General features: G+C 38.1%; 1 protein-coding gene across 6 annotated transcripts in view; it reads left to right on the forward strand.

The window, feature by feature from the left end:
* CHRM3 (cholinergic receptor muscarinic 3) overlaps positions 1–22,303 on the forward strand; it is a 498,515-nt gene that overhangs the window by 257,848 nt on the left and 218,364 nt on the right. For 4 of the 6 annotated variants that reach the window (XM_074385379.1, XM_039464330.2, XM_010345878.3 and 1 more), the window contains one exon: positions 7,718–7,820. The gene's annotated coding sequence lies outside the window, so the exon portion shown is untranslated. Of the gene's footprint in view, positions 1–2,898; positions 3,051–4,939; positions 5,028–7,717; positions 7,821–22,303 lie in introns of those variants that run through there. The other 2 variants (XM_074385381.1, XM_074385383.1) reach the window with 2 other exon arrangements.

Here is a 22,303-nt window from a genome sequence, read left to right on the forward strand (position 1 = left end):
TTTACTTCTCCAGCCCATCTGATGGATAATTGTTTTTCTGTTTTGTTTTGTTTTCATTTTATGGAGATAGAGTCTCACTCTGTCGCCCAGGCTGGAGTGCAGTGGTGTAATCTCAGCCACTGCAACCACTGCCTCCCAGAGTCAAGAGATTCTCATGCCTCAGCTTCCCAATCATGCTGGGATTACAAGCGTGCTCCACCACACCCAGCTATTTTTCATATTTTTAGTAGAGATGGGATTTTATCATGTTGGCCAGGCTAGTCTTGAACTCCCAACATCAGGTGATCTACCCTCCTCAGCCTCCCAAAGCGTGGTAATTGAGTTTTTTCTTTCCCAGTTTGGGGTGACTGTGGATAGTTTCTGTGAACATTCATGTGCAAGTTTCTGTGTAGACATGTATTTTTCACTTCTCTTTGATAAAGAAGTAGGAGTATAATTGCTCAGGGGTATACTGAGTATGCGTCTAGCTATATAATAAACATTCTATCGTGTGTTTTCTAAATGTGGATTGTACCACATTACCTTCCCATCAGCAGTGTATGAGAATTATAGTTGCTTCCCATCTCTGCCAACGTAGATGTAGTATGTTGTTCTAATTTTAGCCATTCTTATAGATAAGGAATAGTATCTTATTATGACTTTCATTTGCATTTTCCTAATGACTACTTTTGTTTAGCATCTTTTTCATGGGATTACTAGACTCCTCAAATTTTAATCACCATTTGTTCAACTCAGTGAGGCAACCACACTCTCTGTGGGTTCTCTTTTCTCTACTCATTTTCCATAAATGTCTTCAAAATAGAAAGCCCAGGCTGGGTGCTGTGGCTTACCCTGTAATCCCAATACCTTGGGAGGCTGTGGAGGAAAGATCACTTGAGCCCAAGAGTTTGAGACCAGCCTGGTTAACAGAGGGAGATCCCATCTCTACAATTTTTTTTTAATGAGCTGGGCACAATGGTGCACTCTATAGTCCCAGCTATTTAGGAGGCTGATGTTGGAGGACTGCTTCAGCCTAGGAGGGGAAGGCTGCAGTCAACCGGGGTCACTCCACTGCACCCCAGCCTGGGTGAGAGAGCAAGATCCTGTCAAACAAACAAAAAAAAGGCCCAGATGTAGCTTTTCCTTCTCACATTTATTGCAGTCATATACTGCCTTTTGTCCAATTCTTGAAAACAGTTATTTTATTGTAGTTTTTTTTTTTTTTTTTTTTTTGAGGAGGTGAGGCAGGGATGTAGGTTATATTTCATCCTGTTATTCTCCCTTAGATATAATTGGAAATCTAGATTTGTTTTTGAGAAATAATTTCTAAATTTTGTATTGGTTTATCAAGGGCCAATCCTGGAAAACTCCAGTCAGATTGTATAGAAGAAAATTCTTCAACTGATTACATCTAGACCCAGTCTCTGGTAGCAGGAAAATATGACACCAACAAAGAAAAGGAAAATCCTGCCTCCTTGCTGAATTTGGGGAATTCTGGGAAACAAGAATGACAGTGTAAGGGAGGAGGCAAGGCAGTCTGAATCATACCTCCCAGCTTTTCCGCCTGGAATTTTATCCCAGAGAATGAAGGGGCACATTGGTGAAAATAAGTTATGCACGAGACAGGGATTCATTTCACATGTAGCCCTCTACCAGTATTTTAGTTAACTTGGAAGTTCAGCCTGTCAGTCAGAGGAAAGCCTTACAAATTACCTTCCAGTGTGGCATAAATAGGAGTCCAAGATAGCTGGAGGACTTGGCAATGAGGGTGGGATGCCCTCATATGGATGAACGTGCCTCTGTCCTGAGGGTTGCAGCACTCTAGGGCTCCATGGGCATCACAGCCAGACCTCAGAAAAGGCCTCCTTATCAGCAGGATGCAAGAGGAGACCAGGAACAGAGATGTCTACCCGAGCTTACTAGGTCAAGAAAATGCAAATGGCATGCATGCAAGTTGTAAGCCTCACTGTCAATATCAGCAGGGCTAGGAGCACCCAGGTGGTTAAGGAGCCCCATGCCATAGATCAGAGAAGATAATCAAATACTGGAGACACAGACTCGTTCTTCTGTTCCAGAGTTCATTTAAACTATGCCTCTTTCTTCCCACTACACACACACACACACACACACACACACACACGGGGTTGGGGAGAAAGAATGGGAAATGAAGGTTAACAGGGGAACTTATCCAAAGGAGATTGGACAATGCTTGAATTACATTTAGCTTTGTGTTTCTTTTTTATACATGCATGTATAAGCATAATGCAGGGGGAGGGGCAAGGGTTTGTGAATTTCTAATGACTTGTAAGATTTATAAACTTAGGGAGCCCCTTTGTTTTCTAAGAACTATTAACCCAGGTGATGGGTAGTGCAGTTTTGCCACCTTCATATCATGTCTAAAAGATAGGAGAGGCCGGACGCAGTGACTCACGCCTGTAATCCCAGAACTTTGGGAGGCCGATAGAGGGCAGATCACAAGGTCAGGAGATCGATCGAGACCATCCTGGCCAACAATGGTGAAACCACATCTCTTCTAAAAAATACAAAAAATTAGCTGGGTGTAGTTGTGCACACCTGTAGTCCCAGCTACTCGGGAGGCTGAGGCAGGAGAATTGCTTGAACTCAGGAGGTGGAGATTGCAGCCAAGATGCTGAGACTGCACCAGAGCCTGAGAGATAGTGCAAGAATCCGTCTCAAAAAATAAATAAATAAAAGATAGGAGATTTTTTGAAGCAGCAGATGTTAGAAATGTACTGCCTAAGATTATCAAAGAGACCAAGGCTAGAGAGATGTGAATAGGGGCACATGTGAGATGCATGGTGAACATCTTCTAGTTTACCATTATTCCTTCATGAGACAGAAGCAGCACCCCTAAATTAGATTCAGTTTCTTCAAATATACCTTCTTCCTGCCCAGCAGAAGACAGAATGTATTCCTGGAGCTGGAGAACATGCTTGGCCATGGCCTGATGTCTTAAAGCAGAGACTGAAGGAGCAGGAGAATTCTGCAGCTCAGCCCTTTTCTTTAGCTCTTTCCTTCTCCGGAGAATGGGATGGAGGGAATGTGAGAAGGTGAGATGTACAGTGCAGAGTGGGAGACGGTTGATCCTGCATTTAAACACATATCCAACAGCAATTCTGTCAACAGATCTTCCTATTAGTGTAATCTTATTTCCCATAAACTGTTGTTATTGTAAGAAATTGATTTTTATCATACTCTCTAAGTGATCTCCTTCACACCTCCTCCGGTAACAAATAGTTAATAAGTTAACAAAATAATATCGTATATACTGGAAACTAACCATGCAAACGCATATCCCACATATATCAGCTATGTTTTCTTTTTATTTCTGTGTCTGTATTTTTATTCAATGTATATTTTAATGAGTATAATTCAATAGTATATTGTGAGAATGAGATTATGATTTTAATGTATTTATAATTACTCTGCCCTAGCACAACTAATGTTTTTCTAAGCATCCTTTTAGTTTTTATTTACTATATATAGTATCTATTTATCATCAGAGCACATAGTTATATATTCTGTTTTTGTTATAATTTTCCATGTTGCTGCCTGTTCATCACTTATGACTACTTAATGCATCATGGAATTTCTATAGCAACATTTCTTAAATGCTTTCCTGCTGGATACACAAGTAGTTTCTATTATTCACTATTATAAATACAGATCGAGCAGCCCTAATCTGAAATCTAAAACGCTCCAAAATCCAAAACTTTTTGAGCACCAACATGACACTCTAAGGAAATGCTCCCTGGAGCATTTCACATGTTTGGATTTTTGGGTTAGGAATGCTCCACAAGTACAAATATTCCAAAATCTGAAAAAAAGTCAGAAACCTGAAACACCGGATCCCAAATATTTCAGATACAGAATACTCAACCTGTAATGCTACAGTGATCGTTTTCCTAGGAATGCCATTTTTTTAACTTTAAATTACTTTCATGAAATAATTTGTGAGTGGGATTAATGGGTCCACAGATATGAATATATTTAAGGACCCAATATAGGTACCAGTCAGATTGGTGATTTGCTGGGCTGTACATTTACAGGACCACTAGAAAATATAAATTTATTAGTTCTTTTTCCAAGTTTCATCATTTTTTATTAATTATAATTGCAGCTAGTGCAACTTGTGTCATTTTTGGTTTTGTTTGTGTTTCTTTGAGTGTTATTGAGGTAAAAGATACATGGTACTTACTATTTGAAAGTTAGTGTGGCTTAATTAGAAAAATCACCTAAGTGTCAGACAAGCAGATTCAAATCCCAACTCAGGCCTCTTCCTGTTATATGTTAACTGGATGAGTCTCTCACAAAAATAGTTTCTTCATTGGTAACTTGGTAACAATGTTGTCTCCTTTACAAGCTTGCTGAAACGACTTGGTGAGTTAATCAATGCCTTGTGGTTTGGTGGCCGTACAGGACGATATTACTCCTCCTCGCTGTCTCTGCTTCTCTAATTTTATCTACCTCCCCTCCTACTCCTGACTACTTCTTGCATGGATTATCCATTTGAGTTCTTTTGATACAAAGTTTTCTAGACCCCCACTTTCTCATGCCAGAATTTATGTTAATAGGGGCCGGTTATCAGTGTTCTCTAGAAACCTGATCTCTCGATAGCAAGTGCTGATCAGATTGCAAATCACTGAGGTCAGTTCTATTCACCCCATGAGTTTCCTTGTGTTCACCCAGCCAAATTTACATTAAAAATTATTACTTTTCCATAAATTGCTCATTTTTGAATGCTCTGTACAGTCCAATTTCTTTTTTAAACATATTATCCAACTTTTTGCCCATTAGGTTTCTCGGAGACTTTCTGATTTGTTTTTCTGCTTCTTCGTCTTGGTTTCAGATAACACTTCAGCTTAATCTTCTGTTACCTCCCACCCAAGAACGACAAGCTTAAGTCTTGTAATAACAAGTGTAGTTTGTCAAGCAATTGCAAGACAAGATCATTGCTAGAAGTTACATCTCGGAATGGTACTGCCACTTGGATTTTGTCGGTCTCATACCCAGTGTCTGCTTTCTAGGTATTATTGCTCATTATCTGGAAACTGGTTTCTATCTTGAGGGAATTTGTAGCAGGAACTGCCTTTTAAAGCAATCACTCTTCTTTGAAGCCAAAAGTCATTTCTAATATGTTATAAGGTATCAGAAAGCCAGTGACAAGCATACAGTTTCTCAATTGGAAAAGCATTAGAAATATCAAATTCTATCCTCTTTCATGAGGGAGGGGCAATTTAGGGGCTGCCAAAAGATCCTCTAGTCTATCACCTTCATGATAAGACACTGAGCTGTGTAGGAAATATTCTAAGCAGTTCCGCTTTAGGACTTTAAAAGAAAAAATGGGAGGTGGGGAAGAGGAAGGGGGGGAAATGCTCAGCAATCTTCCCAGCTTCAACAACTGTGTTTCACAACCTCTGGAGAATCTCAGAGCCTCCTTTAGATATTATTTTGCATGAGCCTTCTCTTACTAAGTGTCATAAAGAAGGTTTCTTTATTGTCGCATTATTAAGCCTGTCTTTCCCCCATATCCATGCCCACTATCCCTGTTTTCACCTGTTACAAATAAGTGCTAGCCTTTTTCTACCTGAATAGACAAGGCAGTTCTAACTTCTTATCAGCATCAAAGACCCTTGCCCCAGACGCTGCACCAGCAAAGTTACGAAAGTACTAAGGATTCCAGAGGCGGAAATCACAAAGCTTGAGAGAAGCTCCTATATCACAATTAAGTCTGCAGGGGAAAATTGAGGATCATACACAGCTGGATTCAGATAGAATGGCCAGGTTTTCTGTAGTTGCTGGACAGTACAATGTAGCCTGAAGTGTCTGCCATGTGGATTACAGAGAAGTCTGTTCCTGAAACTCACAAGGTGAAAAAATGTGGACCTGATCACAGTGTAGTGTGTCTGCCCCATGCTTGCGGTTGACATTGGAAACAGGAAGGGTGAGACTGGAAATAGCCCATTTCTGCCCAGAGCCCATTATGTAGCACATAACAGCACAACACTGTCAAGGAATAGTGTCTATGGTCATCATACCACGTTCATCATTGTGCCACACTTCTTCAAGAACCCTGGCATCACAGCTCTCCTTGGGATGAAAGGAGGACCGGTCCCCAGTTTTAGCCTCTACTCCCAGTCTGCACAAATCACCCTGTGGCATTGGGCAAGCTCGTTAACCTTAGTCTCCCCCAGCACATGGTAGAGGTGAACTTACACTGCCCAACCCACAGAGAGATTGTGAAACCAGAATGAGGTAATGTGTGCAAAGGATTTTGGAACAAGTGTCAAATTCTGAAAATTCTTGGGGTGTGTGCTTTCCTTTGTACCGTTAGGCTGATTTGCTGTCATTTAAATCTATAAAAGGATATTCTGCCACATCGTGTGTGTAAGTTTGATTTTCCTCATGTTGTTGTGAGCCCCCGTTGGAGCAGGTTTCAGCACGTGACATTCCCCCTCTCATAGCTGCCTGCATGGGAGTGTGACAGTTACATCTCCTTCTCCTCCCTCCCCATCCCATTTCCCTTTGTCGGTCACTCTCCTACACTGCATACAAGACTCAGGTTAAAGACCCTCTGCTCTGTGACGTCACCTTCTTACCTAACTCTCTGCACCTGGGACTGGCAATGATTTAGCTTCCCATATCCTAGATGGGAGGGATCTACATCTAACTTGGCCTCTTTCCCTCATTAGACGTGGCTTTTTAATAACAGGACTAAGCCTCTACTTAATATTTTAACCCAATACATGCTTCATATTATTTGCTTAGTATATATTGCTCAAAATGATGAGTGAATGCCAAAGACTTGTCACCATGAAATAAATAGAATTGGTAAAGTGAGCGATTCTTAAATTATTTGCTGTAAGATTTTAGGGGAAACTCATACCTAGTTGTGTCTTTGTTTTGTGCTGCTATAACAAAATGCCACAGACTGGGTAACTTAACAATCAACAGACATGTGTCGGCTTGTAATTCCGGGGGCTGAAAAGTCTAAGATCAAGGCGCTAGTATCTGGCCTTCTTGCTGAGTCACCACATAGCAGAAGAACACAGTGTTTTCACATGACAGAAGGCAGAAAAGCAAAAGAGGAAAAGAGGGAGGAAGGGGACAAACTCCACCGTTGGTGACTCTCCCACCCCTCCGGTCGCAGCCCTCATAGCCTAATCACCTCTTAAAGGACGACCTCTTATTACTGTTTTACTGGCCATTAAATTTCAGTATGAGTTTTGAAAACATTAGTCATTTTATACAAAACCAGAGCAGCTTTATATCAACCTAATAATATAAATGTAGGTAGGTGTACATATTTGTGGGGGAAGCTTATAACATACTCCCAATTATTGGGAGTTTCAAACTGAGGACAGATGACCATATGATGGAAACCATAAGCTGAAGCATCTGTGTTGAACAGGTGGTTACAGCGTCTCACTGTTTCCCCCGTAACTGCTGGGGATCACTCCCTCAGCGGAATACTAACAGGTGTTGTAGAATAATACGTAACGAACCTGCACGTTCTGCACATGTACCCCAGAACTTAAATTTTTTAAAATGTTTTAATAGAATTTTTTGATGAAGTATATTTGGAAATGCTGGGATAAATCTCCATTTTTGAAATCTATCATGTAATTAATATTTCGTCTCACAATTCAGTGATCTGAGTGAACTACTTGTTCTTTTATCTTATTTGAAACTTACCCCTCCCCTCTTTCATTTTTAGCCTTTGCGGTGGCGTGGCACCTGGTCTCTTTCTACAAGGAAAGTTCAACCCACAGGACAGTTCTCGATACATTGGATTGGTTTGATGATCCCACCTGCAGTAGGTATGTAAAACCTCCAATACATGCTTACTGACACTTTTGAATCATAACTATGGATATATATTTGTTCCTGTGGATTGCTGAGAATGGAATCTGCTCTAAGCAGTTAAATTCGTATATCAGAGATGACTTTTGTCTTTTCTGCTTAGAAGTATATGTTTATATTTTGACATCTACAACTCCTGAAGAATACTTCATTTTCTTTGTTATATGATAAACTCAAATTAAGAATATAGTCGTTCAAAGAGAGAGGAGAAAGTGTGTGCTTATGTGGTTATGAAAATAAGATTTAGCCAAAACTCTATGGAAATCAAATGAATGAAATATGACTGTACTCTGGTATGTTATAAGTGTGGTATCTGTAGTCCAAAATTCTTACAGAAAAAATATCAACTTCTTTCCCTCCCCAAATTAATCCATGCTTAGAGAAAATTGTGTAATAAATCACAGAGTGACTACATATGTGACTTAATGAATAGAATTATATCAATTAATTGACTACTCAAACACTTAGATTTTGTGACAGTTATTCCCTTTGTGTATGACAACATGAATATTACATAAGAACAAAAATATATGGCATTTTATAATAACTCCCAATCTTAGGTGATCCACCTGCTTCGACCTACCAGTGTTTAATGCATTATCTTGAAGGGGATATTCTGAAAGTAGATTCTCCCAATATATCAATATAACAACCTGTAGCTCCTGTCTAATTTAGACTTACTTGCATGAGCACTGTTTGTGAGTATGTAAGATAGATAAGTAGCTAGCTAGCTAGATAGATAGATAGATAGATAGAAAAATAGATGAGACATAGGTATCTCACTACACCTATTACATAATATATGCATGTGTTTGTGTGTTTGTATATATAGTGTGCAATGACTAAGGGATACTTTATTACAAGATTGATTGCATACAAGATTGTATGCAACATTTAAAAATATAATTAGAAATATAGCAGGCTTGTTAAAATACTGGTACATATTTGGAAAAGTGCCCCGTAAATTCTATTTTCAACAGGAAAAATATGAAACAATTCACCTGCCTCTGCCTCCTCCCCCGCCCCAAAAAAAAGTCTGTTGAAAATCAAGTTTGGGAAGTTGGGAAGTAGCACAGAGAAGAATTAATCAATGTTAGTTCAAGACCTGGCTCTACTACTTAACAAAGGCCTTGGGAAGGTTTCTATACTTCCTTGGGGAAAGTGTTATGATTTAAATCAGAACAGGAGGAAAGGGGAGTGAGAGAGCAAATCCACCTCAAATTGCAGTGTCCCAAATGTACCTGGTCATGTTTATTCTTAGAACTGTGTGTAGTAATTAATGGATATGTTTCTGAGATTCTCCAAAGAGTTTTACTTTTACATTCTGTGAGAGTCTGAAATCCACAATAAGAGATTAATGTCCCTGATTTAAGGCAGAAATCATGACTGGTCATCTACTGGTTGTATCCTCCTTAATTCATTTATTTTATTATTTATCTTGGGCCTACACATATTTATATGCATGATAATGAAGAAACTGCCAAATAAAAAATCAGGACTGTTCACATAAAAATTGGGATTTCCTATCTTCTCTTTTGCTGTAAATGGTCAAGAGATTCTTCCTGTAAATTTCTACGTCTAACCCATCCGGTCCACAGTCCACTCTGAGCCAGCAGGTCTCAGCCCTCACTGTGAAGAGATATTGGTGCTCAGGCTTCACTGCAGAAAATTAAATCAGCACCTCTCAGAGCGGACCTTGGGCTCAGAATGTTTACAAAGTTCCTCAAATTATTCCAGTGTGCAGCCGCTGCTCTAATACCTTCACTTCTCTTTGTGTAAAAACGTTCCCTGAGTCCAAGTTACATTCTTTACTTCCTCATCTCACCACTCTCCTCTGATAGTCCCTAAGTCGTCTTATTTCTATTCTTGTACTCTTCAATCCATGCTTCATCCAACAACCAGAGTAATTGTCTTTATGGAAAATACCTGGTTGACTCCTGCTTCACCATCTTCAATAATAGTAATAATAATAATAATTTAGGGTGATCATTTATACTTAGGTTGAATAAAGAATCTGACTTCAGGCTTTGTTGAAGGATTGAGTCATTCAAGCATTAAATTTTAGGAGCAATTGAAAGAAAGTGTACAAAAGCTGTAGCAGTACCTTCTGCTTGGTCTTCTCCTCCCAGAAGTGACCCATAGTGATCCTTAGGCCAAAAGTAATTCACAAGTGTAGAAATGACAGATATCACTGACCTGTCCTACAGATTGCCACCCAATCTGGGTCCTGATCACACCTCACATAGGGAGCAAAGGGATGTTGTAATTTGGCAGTGACACTATGATAAGATTAATTTTGTGTCACAGCTACCAAAGTGTATTAAATGTCTCTCCTTCCTAAGTGGCGTGATTCACCCAGCAAAATTTGATATGGGTGAATTTTTAGGCAGAATAGCAGGATTTAGTGTGTATGTGGTCGGAGTGCTTGTAGCTGAGGTCTTTTCTCCTGCTGCTCAGACATGTAAGTGACCTTCATTCCCGCTAATAAATAACATTTTATTTGAACTGTGGAAGAGACCTTTTTTTTCTACTAAGTAACTGTATAAACCATTTGTATTAATCCATTTTCACGCTACTAATTAAGACATACCCAAGACTGGGAAGAAAAAAGAAAGTTTAATTGGACTCACAGTTCCACCTGGCTGGAGAGGCCTCAGAATCATGGCAGGAGGTGAAAGGTACTTCTTACATGGCAGCAGCAAGAGAAAAATGAGGAGGAAGCAAAAGCAGAAACCCCTGATAAACCTGTCAGATCTTATGAGACTTATTCACTATCAAGAGAATAGCATGGGAATGACCGGCCTCATGATTCAATTACCTCCTCCCCCTGGGTCCCTCCCACAACACGTGGGAATTCTGGGAGATGTGATTCAAGTTGAGATTTGGGTAGGGATACAGCTAAACCGTATCACCATTGTTTTAGCTACTGAAATCTTCCCTGTGGACTCTTATGTAGGTGGTTGGGTAGTTACATTTCCCATTGGAAGGAAAGAAGATGAGGTGTCATAAGAAGGTTTTCTTCGGAAAAGATGCCTTTAGAGATATTTCAGTTGGGATTTACAAAGAAATTGATAAATTCAAACTACATGGAAGCTAAACGGAAATCTGGGTCTGTGCCAACACCCCTGGTGCATGGCACAATCAGTTATTGTTTTATCCTGGTAACAACTTTGTCTTCAATATGAACCTGTCAGTGTTTCACGATTGACACTGTAAGAAAGGTCAAAGCCCTGTGTTTAAAAATGTAAATAGGGCCGGGCACAGTGGCTCAAGCCTATAATCCCAGCACTTTGGGAGGCCGAGGCGGGTGGATCACGAGGTCAAGAGATCGAGACCATCCTGGTCAACAAAGTGAAACCTCATTTCTACTAAAAATACAAAAATTAGCTGGGCATGGTGGCGCACACCTGTAGTCCTAGCTACTCAGGAGGCTGAGGTAGGAGAATTGCCTGAACACAGGAGGAGGAGGTTGCGGTGAGCTGAGATCGCGCCATTGCACTCCAGCCTGGGTAACAAGAGCGAAACTCCATCTCAAAAATAAATAAATAAATAAATAAATAAATAAAAATTAAAATGTAACTAAAAACATTGAAGTAACTGACCAATAAAGATATTATAAATGAGGCTAGGTGCAATGGCTCATGCATGTACTCCCAGCACTTTGGGAGGCCCAGGAGAGCGATTCAGTTGAGACCAGAAATCGAGACCAGCCTGAGCTGAACATAGTGACACAAAATAAATTTAAAAATATGCATGGTGTGGTGGTGCACACCTGTAGTCTGAAATGCTTGGCGGCTGAGGTGGAAGGATGGCTGGAGCCCAGGAGGTCAAGACTACAGTGAGCTATGATCATGCCACTGCATTCCAGCCTGGGAGCAAGACCTGGTCTCAAAAGAAAAAAAAAGATGTTATAAGCTGTTGATCAACATGTGAGGCATGGTTACCTTCTTTATTCTAAATTATTTTCATCAGCAAAGCTAAAGTGTGTTTGTGGATCTAATTTACCCCAATAATATGCCTGTGCAGAGCTATTCTGTGTTTAAGAAAACAGCTGATCTTTTAAGCTTCCTCCTAAATACTTATTTTGGGACAAAAATGGGGACCAAAATACAGAGACACACAAACACATACTCACTGAACATCTTTAGAGACACATTACAGAACAGTGCATATTAATGAGATATCTCTGTGTTTTCTTTTGGGATTAAGATGGACTGGCCTTGTGTACAATTCTTCTCCTTTGTGAATAGAGCTGTAATGAGGTCACAGATTCTTTTCATACCATTTTAGGAATTTCTTTGAAAGGATTCAGGCAGCGATGTCCCTTATATGTTAGAGTTGTACATGAGTACAGGCAAAGCTTTTCAACTAATGTAAAGCACCATTTTTTTTTCTTCTAAATTCCTTATATCCTTGAATGTCTGGGTTCAGAATAAAAGAAGATTAAAATCTCTGAAAAATCCATCATTTTGCCACTACATGGAAGAGCTATTGGGAAAGAAATTAATAGTGCTTGAAATTAACCTTGGATTAAGCTTACTTCATCTTGAATTTTCTCCTGTTTGTTTTATTTGCTGTTAACTCCCTTTAATCAGAGAGTTTCTCTAAAACTGACATGCAATTGGTTAGGATTTGTTAAAAAAAAAAAAAAACTAATGTAAAATATAAATAATGCCCTCTGCTTATTATAGGACAGATAAAACATGGACACTTGGTAATTTTGAGTTGATTGTTCAGATTTGTATTATTTTATGTTAATACAACAAACACTTCAAAAATATGTTTGTTAATGTCTACTTACTTTTATATCAAACTTTTTTTGTATCTGTTATTTCTTGGGTACCTTTTATTGACTTTTTATTTTTAATTGACACATGGTAATTGTACATATTTATGGGGGTAAAGTGTGATGTTTGGATACATGTGTCCATTGTATAAAAATTTAATCATACTATTTAGCATATCTGTCACCTCATACACTGATCATTTATTTGTGGTAAAAACACTCAATATCCCCTCTTCTAGCTACTTTGAAATAGACAATACAGTATTTTTAACAACATTCAAAATCCTCTTTTCTAACTACTTTGAAATGGACAATATCGTATTTTTAGTCACCCTACTGTGTTATAGAATAGCAAGACTTACCCCCCCTTTTTAAGTGTAACTTTGTACCCATTGATCCACATACTGACTTTTGGACGTGATTATTTTGGAACAAAAGATGTATTCTCCCAGCATCCTCAATGCTTAGGCCATATTAGACTTTGGTAAATATTTGTGGAATGAGTGAATGAATAATTCACATCCAATGCATTTTTAATTTTAAACACAAGCAGATGAAATTACACCAAAGCTAGGAACTGACTTAACCAGTGAACTAGATGCATGAAGTAAGTAATGAGCAGTAAAAATGGTAATTCATCAGATTAGGAGACTATATCTGGGATGCTCTGCTGAAGCAGAGAGAGAGGCATCATTTTTAAAGGATTTTGGACGAAGTCAAAGGGTCAAAAAAGCTAATACTTTTATTAGCAGCTCATATAGATTTTATTCAGACATAGCTGCCTACATCTCTTCTCTTCACCATTATTTTTATCTCTAAAGTCTCTTTACGTCTTTCTGCCATTTTAAGGAGATGTGATGTGCTAGGTCTAAAGATTCCTAATTGAGGCCTCTTATCTTTAACAACTTTGCTAGAGTCATGTGGACAAACATTAGAGATAAAATATGGTGGCTGGGCACAGTGACTCACACCTGTAATCCCAGCAATTTGGGAGGCTAAGGTGGGCGGATCACCTGAGGTCAGGAGTTCAAGACTAGCTTGACCAACATGGAGAAAACCCCATCTCTACCAAAAATTCAAAATTAGCCGGGTGTGGTGGAGCATGCCTGTAATCTCAGCTACTTGGGAGGCTGAGGCAGGAGATCGCTGAAACCCAGGAAGCGGAGGTTGCAGTGAACTGAGATCGCGCTATTGCACTCCCACCTGGGCAACAAGAGCAAACTTCCATCTCAGAAAACAAAAATGACAGCATCTCTGCAAACACTAGTCTTGTCTAGAAACAGCTGCACTTGTGAACAACGGAATAGCTTCTGAAGTTATCCAGTGAGGTAATACATTACCTAAGTAAACTTTCTAAAAAGTATTTGGATTATTCTCTTACCTCTCTATTTTTCTATGAAACCTCTGACTTTTCTTGGCAAAGCTTAAACCCAGTTAAAGATGATATGCTATATTTTGCTTTACTTTTGCATTTTAGAAAAAAAAATAAACGATCCAAAGCAATAGGATGGTCTTAACAATAATAACAAGCTTTTCACATGTCAAATTATCCTTCTCAGCAATTGTGAAATTTCACTTTGAAGTTAAATTACATTCTCCAGTATAACAACCTACTGTGCCTCAGGGAATAAGTAATTCATGTATTTAGGACTCCTAAACCCTATTCCCATATGGGGGAAGATTTTTTAAACAAACCATTTTTTCACCAGGAAAAAAAAACCATGGGTGGTTCAGTAGTAGAATTCTCACCTCCCACCACAGAACAATTAAGTAAGTTCTTTCCTCTTTAATCTCCTTGACCAATTTGCTGCTCTAGGGCACTGTTATGACCCAGTCCCTGGTGTGTCCCCTAACAGGTATTGATGCAGACTTTCTGGCATGCACAGGACATTCCCCCACAGCAAAGAATTATCCAGACGCAAATGCCTGGGGGATTGCCTTAAGGATGATACTGGGTAATCCCTGAAAGTTTACAAATGCGAATAAGAAAGGATGATATATGGGCTGGGCACAGTGTCATTAATGTGTCATGAATACTGCTGATATGTATGAAATTTATAGAATGTCCAGAGCCTTGTAAAACTGTGTTTTTACACATAGCATATAACGAAAATTCGAGTAACAAAATATTGACAGTAGTGCTTTTGAAGAATCTATGTTAGAGTGAAAACAGTGTGATACTCAGTGAACATAACTTTCAATAAGATAGACATTTTTAAATTTCTTTAAATTATTTTGTGTTCTTAGGATAAACTTGAATTGCAATCTTATTTATTCCCTTGATTTTCATATACAATGAAAGTGTATATCACTTTGGTTGCAATATTATGATAAATTCACCATTAAGTTAGAATTAAAGATTCCCATTCAAAGATTCAAAAATTAAAGATTGAACATAATAATTAACATATACTACCTTCTTTCTAATACAATACTACTACATTTATTTACAAATTCTCTAACCCTTTCTATGGGAGTTTTAAATAACAATTCAAGTGAAAATGTGATTTAATAATCACTCAATCTTTTTTGTTAAAAAAAATATAGAAAGAGCTTTTTGTCAGTTTAGTTTCTTTTTTTCAGAGAAGGATTCCATATTGAAATGTCAACAATTTAAGATGCAAGAGGATAAGGAACCAACTGCTGCCTTAGCTTTGATCACTTCCTTTGTGCACAGAAAGATTTACATTTCAGTTTAGGCTATCTACATGTTGGTGGCATAAAGGAATGAAAAAATGAATAAAAATGTAAATTTCTCTAAAGTATTTTTTAATAAGAGTAAAAAGAGTTACAAAATAAAAGGGCTTATCAATTCGGTTTTTAATAATGCTGCACATTAGAAAACATACAGTTATGCCTCAAATGTATTGACTTTATGTTGGAGGAGGGATTTCCTTTTACTTCAACAACTTTGCACTATGTCTTCAAAGAGTTCTAAGAGATCCTAACACTGGGATAGCTATTGACTGCATATTCTGTGTGAAACATTCTTTTAGGCACTAGGGCTAAGATAGCAAATAAAATGGAAAAGTCAGTGCCTTTATTGAGATGGAGGTTATATATATATAACTTTAGGTTCTGGGATACATATGCAGATCATGCAGGATTGTTGCATAGGTACATACACGGCAATGTAGTTTGCTGCCTCCATCCCTATCACCTATATCTGGCATTTCTCCCCATGTTATCCCTCCCCAACTCTCTATCCCACCACTGTCCATTGAAATGAAATGAAGGAGATGGAGGTTATATTCTGGTAGAGGAAGGTGGAAAGTACTGAAATACACATGTACATATTCAGTGTCCAGGGTATGGATTTCGGTCAGTAGCCGTCCAGTTAGGGGAGATCTGGGAATATTGCACATTATTTTATGCCAATCAAAGCTTTGGGAGAGGCAAGATTGCCCAGGGAGAGCACATAGAGAAGAGACAAGGACCGTAGGACTGCCCATGCTTCTGAGCTCATAAGGTCCTAGAACATGCTTAAATGATCGCTTGACTCTAAAACAGAGAGTTGTTGGGTGGAATTCTCCTTTTCTTCAAAGGCAATATATTCTCCTTCTGCCATACCACCCAGAATTTCATGGATTCACATTTCAATTTATTTCTCCAACTTAGTATGAAAGCAAGTTTTTGGAGATATGATACTTCAGATTTCTCTCTCTCTCTCTCTCTCTCTCTCTCTTTCTCTCTCTTTCTTTTTTTTTTTTTTTTTTTTTTTTTTTTTTTTTTTTGAGACAGAGTTTCTTGCTCTGTCACCAGGGTGGAGTGCAGTGGCATGGTCTCAGCTCACTGCAGCCTCCACCTCCCTGGTTCAAGCTATTCTTCTGCCTCAGACTCCCAAGGAGCTGGGACTACAGGAACATGCCACTGTGCCCAGCTAACTTTTTTTTTTTTTTTTAGTAGAAACAGGGTTTCACCATGTTGGCCAGGATGATCTCAATCTCCTGACCTCATGATCTGCCCGCCTCGGACTCCCAAAGTGCTGTGATTATAGGCATGAGCCACTGTGCCCGGCCCTGAAATTTCTAAATTAATCCCAGCTAGGCAAAATAATCACCAAGAAAAGGGGATACATTAACATAAATTGAGCATATTTCACACAAAAGTACTTTCTCATCTTAAGGAAAAAAAATCACTTAAAAATAGGACTGTGTTTCTCAAAATTTACCCCTTATATGGAAATTCACAATAAATGATTTTCTTCTCTGCTTGGGAAAAAATCATCATTTAAAAGAGCTGCATATGGTTGTTTTTGTTAGCATTCCAAGAAATTCAGGATGTTTGTGTCACATGTAGTACCTGAAAAAATTTAAATATATATTTATTTCTAATTCATCTGCTTGTCACAAAGTACCTAAATATATATATAGTGATCTGAGGAGAAAGGAATCCAGAGGGTTAATGAGAAATGACAACAGATTTGGGGTTGAAGTGATTGTGATGTTTGGACCCCAGGCACAGGTAGCAGAATAGCAGACACTTTTGGTTAGCTGGGACCATTAGCTATTGGTCTCTAGGCTGGACCAAGAGAATCAAAGAACTTGTATCGCTCAGGAAATTTTGCAGAGCTCTGATGGGAAGTATCCTGAGCTGAGCCCTTCCTGATGCTGGGGAAATCCAGGAGCATTCAAGTCACTAGACCTCCATGGTCACAGAGTGGGAGCTGGGCAGTGATGGGTTTCAAGGGCTAACTTAAGATTTTCAGGAAGCATTTGGCTTTTATTTGAAACTTGCAGGATTCCCTCAGACATAAAAAGAGATATTACTTGCAATGGTTGGGTTGTGAGAGTAATTTTTTAAAATATTGTGGCTCTGCCTTTGTGTTTGCTCAAAGAATTTTGCCTCACTCAACATGTTGTTAGAACATTTTCCTAATTCCTACAAAAAAAAAAAAAAGAAAATATTTTAAAGGTCAGAAGCTACAAGCTTTTCATCATTTAGCCAAGAGACATAGATAATACAGTCTATGTATTCAGTTTAAACAAAATGTCAACTTGAGAATGTAACTATCAAGCTGTTACCTGAAGAAGATTAGAATATTAAGCTGTGTCCCTCATGCCTGTCGGGTGATCTTATTCTACAGTAATTCATCCATTTTAAGCATTAAGTATTGTTCCTAGGGAGAAAACAGTCACTCATAATTTTAAATGAACCCTAAATGTTTTATGTGGTGTTAACATTTTTTACCTCAGTCATGCTAATGTCTCCTAATTTGGATATTTACATAAACAATGAATGAAATGTCTCTCTCCATGTTTTGATGTGAAGTCCCTGTCTGCTTTAGACTCAGGGCTTACAAGCCCCAAAGGACACGCCATTTGAGAATAGGCCCTAAAGACTAAGTGTCTGGAAAGATCAATTGTGAAGTCATGAAATCAAAGAGTTCTTATTTTAGTGTTTTGACAAGGATCCTGGGGCAAGAAACCCGAGGGGATGCAATCATCTCAAAATGAGTTAGCGATTTTAAATGTCACCAATGTCTTACGTCAGTTTCCTTGAGACTCCTTCACAGAAATCTACTCCGATTTCCTTCTTCAGTATCTAAGAAGGGGTCTTGCTCTTAGGCATCTTAGGCAAAACAGTAATATCTTCCAGAAAAATAATAAAAGGCTGGTATCAGTCAGACAGGGAGATAACATTTAGGCATGTGTGTTTTGAAGGACCTGGCCTTGTTCATGATGATACACCTTATCTTCCTGAGAACTTTGTGTTTGGGTGGACCAATCTTTTCCATGGGGCAGAGTATAGAGTTTACATGAATTAAGGTCCAAGAATCAACACATTGGAGTTTAAATCTGCTCAGAGAAGATTTCTGTATCAAAGATAATTAAAAATCTGTGGTTAATTTTTTTAAGGAACTCTCCTTGAATAAGACATAGCAGCTGAGGTGAAAGAAGGAACTATGTGTCTCCCTGTTTTGAAATATTGTCAGCTATATTCCAAAATAACATGAAAGGACCACAGGGTAATCCTGCTGTTATGCTGAAATCTGGTAAGACTCTAATGAGTATATTGGTTCCATTACTCAAGAGGAACATGGAGAATTTGAAGAAGGTTTGCAGGCTAATCACAAAAATGAATAGCCTAACAAAAGGCAGGAAAAGTCATGAAAACTGAAGTGCTTGCCAACAGGAAATTCAATGATCTTTGAATTCAGAAGAGCTACTTGAGAGAAGATGCTCGTGCTGTTTGCTCTTCCTGTAAGGAAGAAAACAGACAACAATAACCAATGTCAAGTTTCTACACTGGAGAAAGGAACGTGTCTCCATAGTGAAACTCGGAGAGTTGCGGGAGTCGGACCTAAAGGAGATTGTAGCATTTAATTGTCCAAAGGACCTGGCTAAACAGAAGATAGATTTTCATCTGTTTGTTTTGGCTTCAGTACGTTCTGACCTTACATTAATTCTTTAATCCTTTCCAACAGTTTCTGTGAATTTTATTCATGTGCTTTGTAAATGTACATCTCAAGGGCATTCAGGAGTAAGAAACCAGATCATGTGCAGTGTTTATATCCCTGCTCTGTGTTCATGCACGCCTGTGCTTCCTCCTTATTTTCTTCACACCGCTTTGAAGGGAAAGTATGGAGATTGTTACCTTTGGCTTTCTACAAAATCATGGCTACATAGTTCAAAATAGACTCTCTCCATCTCCTTTATGTGTTCTAATAATTCTTAGACTCTTCAGAGTATTACGGTCTGAATTTTGAAGGCCCCCCAGCAAATTTCTCTCTTAAGGCCCTAACCCCCAGAATGGGATTTTAGGAGGTAATAAAGAGTAAATGAGGCCATAAAGGTAGGATTCTCTCTCTCTCTCTCTCTCTCTCTCTCTCTGTCTGTCTATCTCTCGCTCTCACTCTCTTTCTCTCTTTTTTCCCATTCAGAGAGACCATGTGAAAAGGTGGCATTCTGCAAGCCAAAGAAGAGAGCCCTAACCAGAAACCAAATTGGCCGAAATCGGTCTTGAACTTCCCAGCCTCTAGAACAGTGAAAAACAACTGTCTGTCATTAAAGGCATCCAGTGGCATTTTGTTATGGCAGCCCAAGCAGACTAGTATATAGAGACAAGTTAGCTTCTTGACTGTCATAATTCTATTATTTTTGAGTTGGTTTAATAAGAAGAAACCTTAGAAATTGGAGAGCCTTTCCTCGAAATTGTCTCTATAGAGGTGAGAGGTGGGAAAACTCAAGATAGTGAGGACAAGGTGAGGGTGGTAAGAAAGGTTTGAGGCAAGCCCGTAGTTTGACCATGTCTCATCAAAGTGAAACGAGACTTGGGGTATGCCATACAAGGGAAATGTAGGGATATCCTTTAATTTGGATTCATTTAATGCTTTGGCAGTATTAGATTAGGAGATAAACGTGTAGGGTTTCCTTCAGTTACATACATGATGGGGCCTATTTTTCCAATATGAATATTTATTAGCCTCTGCCTAATAAATGAATGGCAGAAAACCATATTTCAGAAAGATGATTTCCAATCTCTTTTCACATAGTAATAATTCATCTATTAGATACTGTGTATTGGGATGCAGTGAGGATTATGCTGTTTATATGATATGCAGGCTTCAGACCATTAGATATCTTATGGAGCTTAAGAGAATTAAAGACAAAAATAAGCACTCCAAAACGTATAACCTAGTTAGAGGATATTTACATGTGTCAAAACTGGTTGAACTCTTCCACCTCTCAAACTTGTTTTATTCATAAAGAATTAGATCAATATAAGCTTAAAAACGTATGATTGCAGTGAAGATGATTTCACAGTATCTTGAGACATGAATTCACACAATGAATGTAAGATCCTCCTCTGCCTCATTGTAGAACAATGCACAAATCATTTGTCATGGGTTCTAGGGAGCGTATCCATTTCAGGCATGTGATCATGCCTCTGATTCCACACACTGGCCTTGGGCAAATAAGCCCTCGAAGTTCAGAATCTTTAAAACAAGGCTTGAGGTTCCAAAACGTAAGGAAAGGTCTTAGATACTATTTGGCAGAAAGTGCTTATCAAATGTGAATTTACTGTTGCATCATGGTGAGTTAATATTTTTTGGCTGGTTGATGTTATAACAGTAGAGATGATTTCCTTTCTTCTGATGTAAAAACATTTTATTTCATTTTTACCTTAAGGATAAGAGCTTAAAAATCAAAGGGATTAAAATGTTCCATTCTCTTGCACATGAGTGAGCATATGAAAATGGAACTGAAGAAAAATTGAGTCATCCTTTGTATTTTAAGATAAAGTTAACAATCTAAAATTATCACACTAATCTTAATCTGTATATTCAGTACAAACAAAAATCAGTTATCTTTTATTTTAAAATGCTACTAATATGTATGGGTTGTTTTAACACAAACTGCACTTTTATTTTTACCAGTCCTTTTTTTTTTTTTTTTTTTTTTTTTTTTTTTTTGCCTTTTAGAGTTATGTATTTATCTTTCACTGGTGCTGTTCTGTGGACCAAAAAAGGAGCCATAGAAATAATGATGCAAAGAAAGGTGGAACTGATTATTCAAATATTTCACTTTCATTTTTTGGATGTTTTTCGGTGTACAATTTTTATACAGAAAATACCATCTTATTTTTTAATATTTTGTATGGCTTCTTTCTAGGCACAATACTAACCAAATAAAATTGCATTTTATAGATTGTTACTTAAGAAAATTTAGCTTACTGCTTAGACATGTTGGCACATTGATATTGCGTGCATATTCATTTTGCTTCACTTTCATAAGAGATCTGGGAGTTCTTGAGGGGCTAGTGACTAAAATCATCATCCTTATTTCTCTGTGTTCTGCTATAGTCATTCCCTCGAAAACAATAAATGCTCAAGTTCAGTTTATGAGCTTCAGTGATAAAAATGCAAAGTTATGCTATAAGAATTTTTAAAAATATTATTATAGTTATATGAACTGATTTTTCCCCTTAGAGTACTCATAATTAGAGGAAAGAAAAGGGAAAGAAGACTCATTTAAACAACTGTTTTAAGAGCCAGAAAAATAATTTCATTATCTTTGAAATATTGCTGGTTTGCTATTCTATAATTAAATTTTGAACTAGACTTACACAGTTATTTAACTTTACTTGTTTGGGGAATATGCTTGATAATTTGCATAATCCCATGTGCGCTAAGTACTTCAAAATGATTTATCTTGATTTTTTCCCTTTGTTTTAGTGAATGGATTACTTGTATATGCATTGTTATATATAGTAGCATTACCTCTGTGTTAAACATCACCTTTCCATATATGTACTAATATATACTCTCCTATGACTGTTATTTACAACACAGAGAACATGTAAGCCAGGGCTTGAAGTCGTAAGACATGATTTCTGGTCTTAACTTTGTTGTTTGCTAAATGCCTGGCCTTGGGTAGGGCATTTAACCTCCCTAAACTCCAGTTTCTGCATCATTAAAATTGAAATAATGATAGCTGTCCTATGGCTTGTCAGGATATCTTATATCAAAAACCTTAAACCTGCCCTGTGGCCTGTCAAGAAATTTTATATCAAGGCAAGAAGTGCTATGTTTTGTAAACTGTCATGTACCATAAAAAGTACTGTCTTTTGTAAACTGTAAAGTACTATAAAAATTCATGCTGTCATCTGAGTGACAGTTGTAGGTGTCTTGGCTGAAACATGGAGACTGGT

Source organism: Saimiri boliviensis, chromosome 14 (assembly GCF_048565385.1).
Source record: "Saimiri boliviensis isolate mSaiBol1 chromosome 14, mSaiBol1.pri, whole genome shotgun sequence".
In the NCBI taxonomy this organism is placed as follows: domain Eukaryota; kingdom Metazoa; phylum Chordata; class Mammalia; order Primates; family Cebidae; genus Saimiri; species Saimiri boliviensis.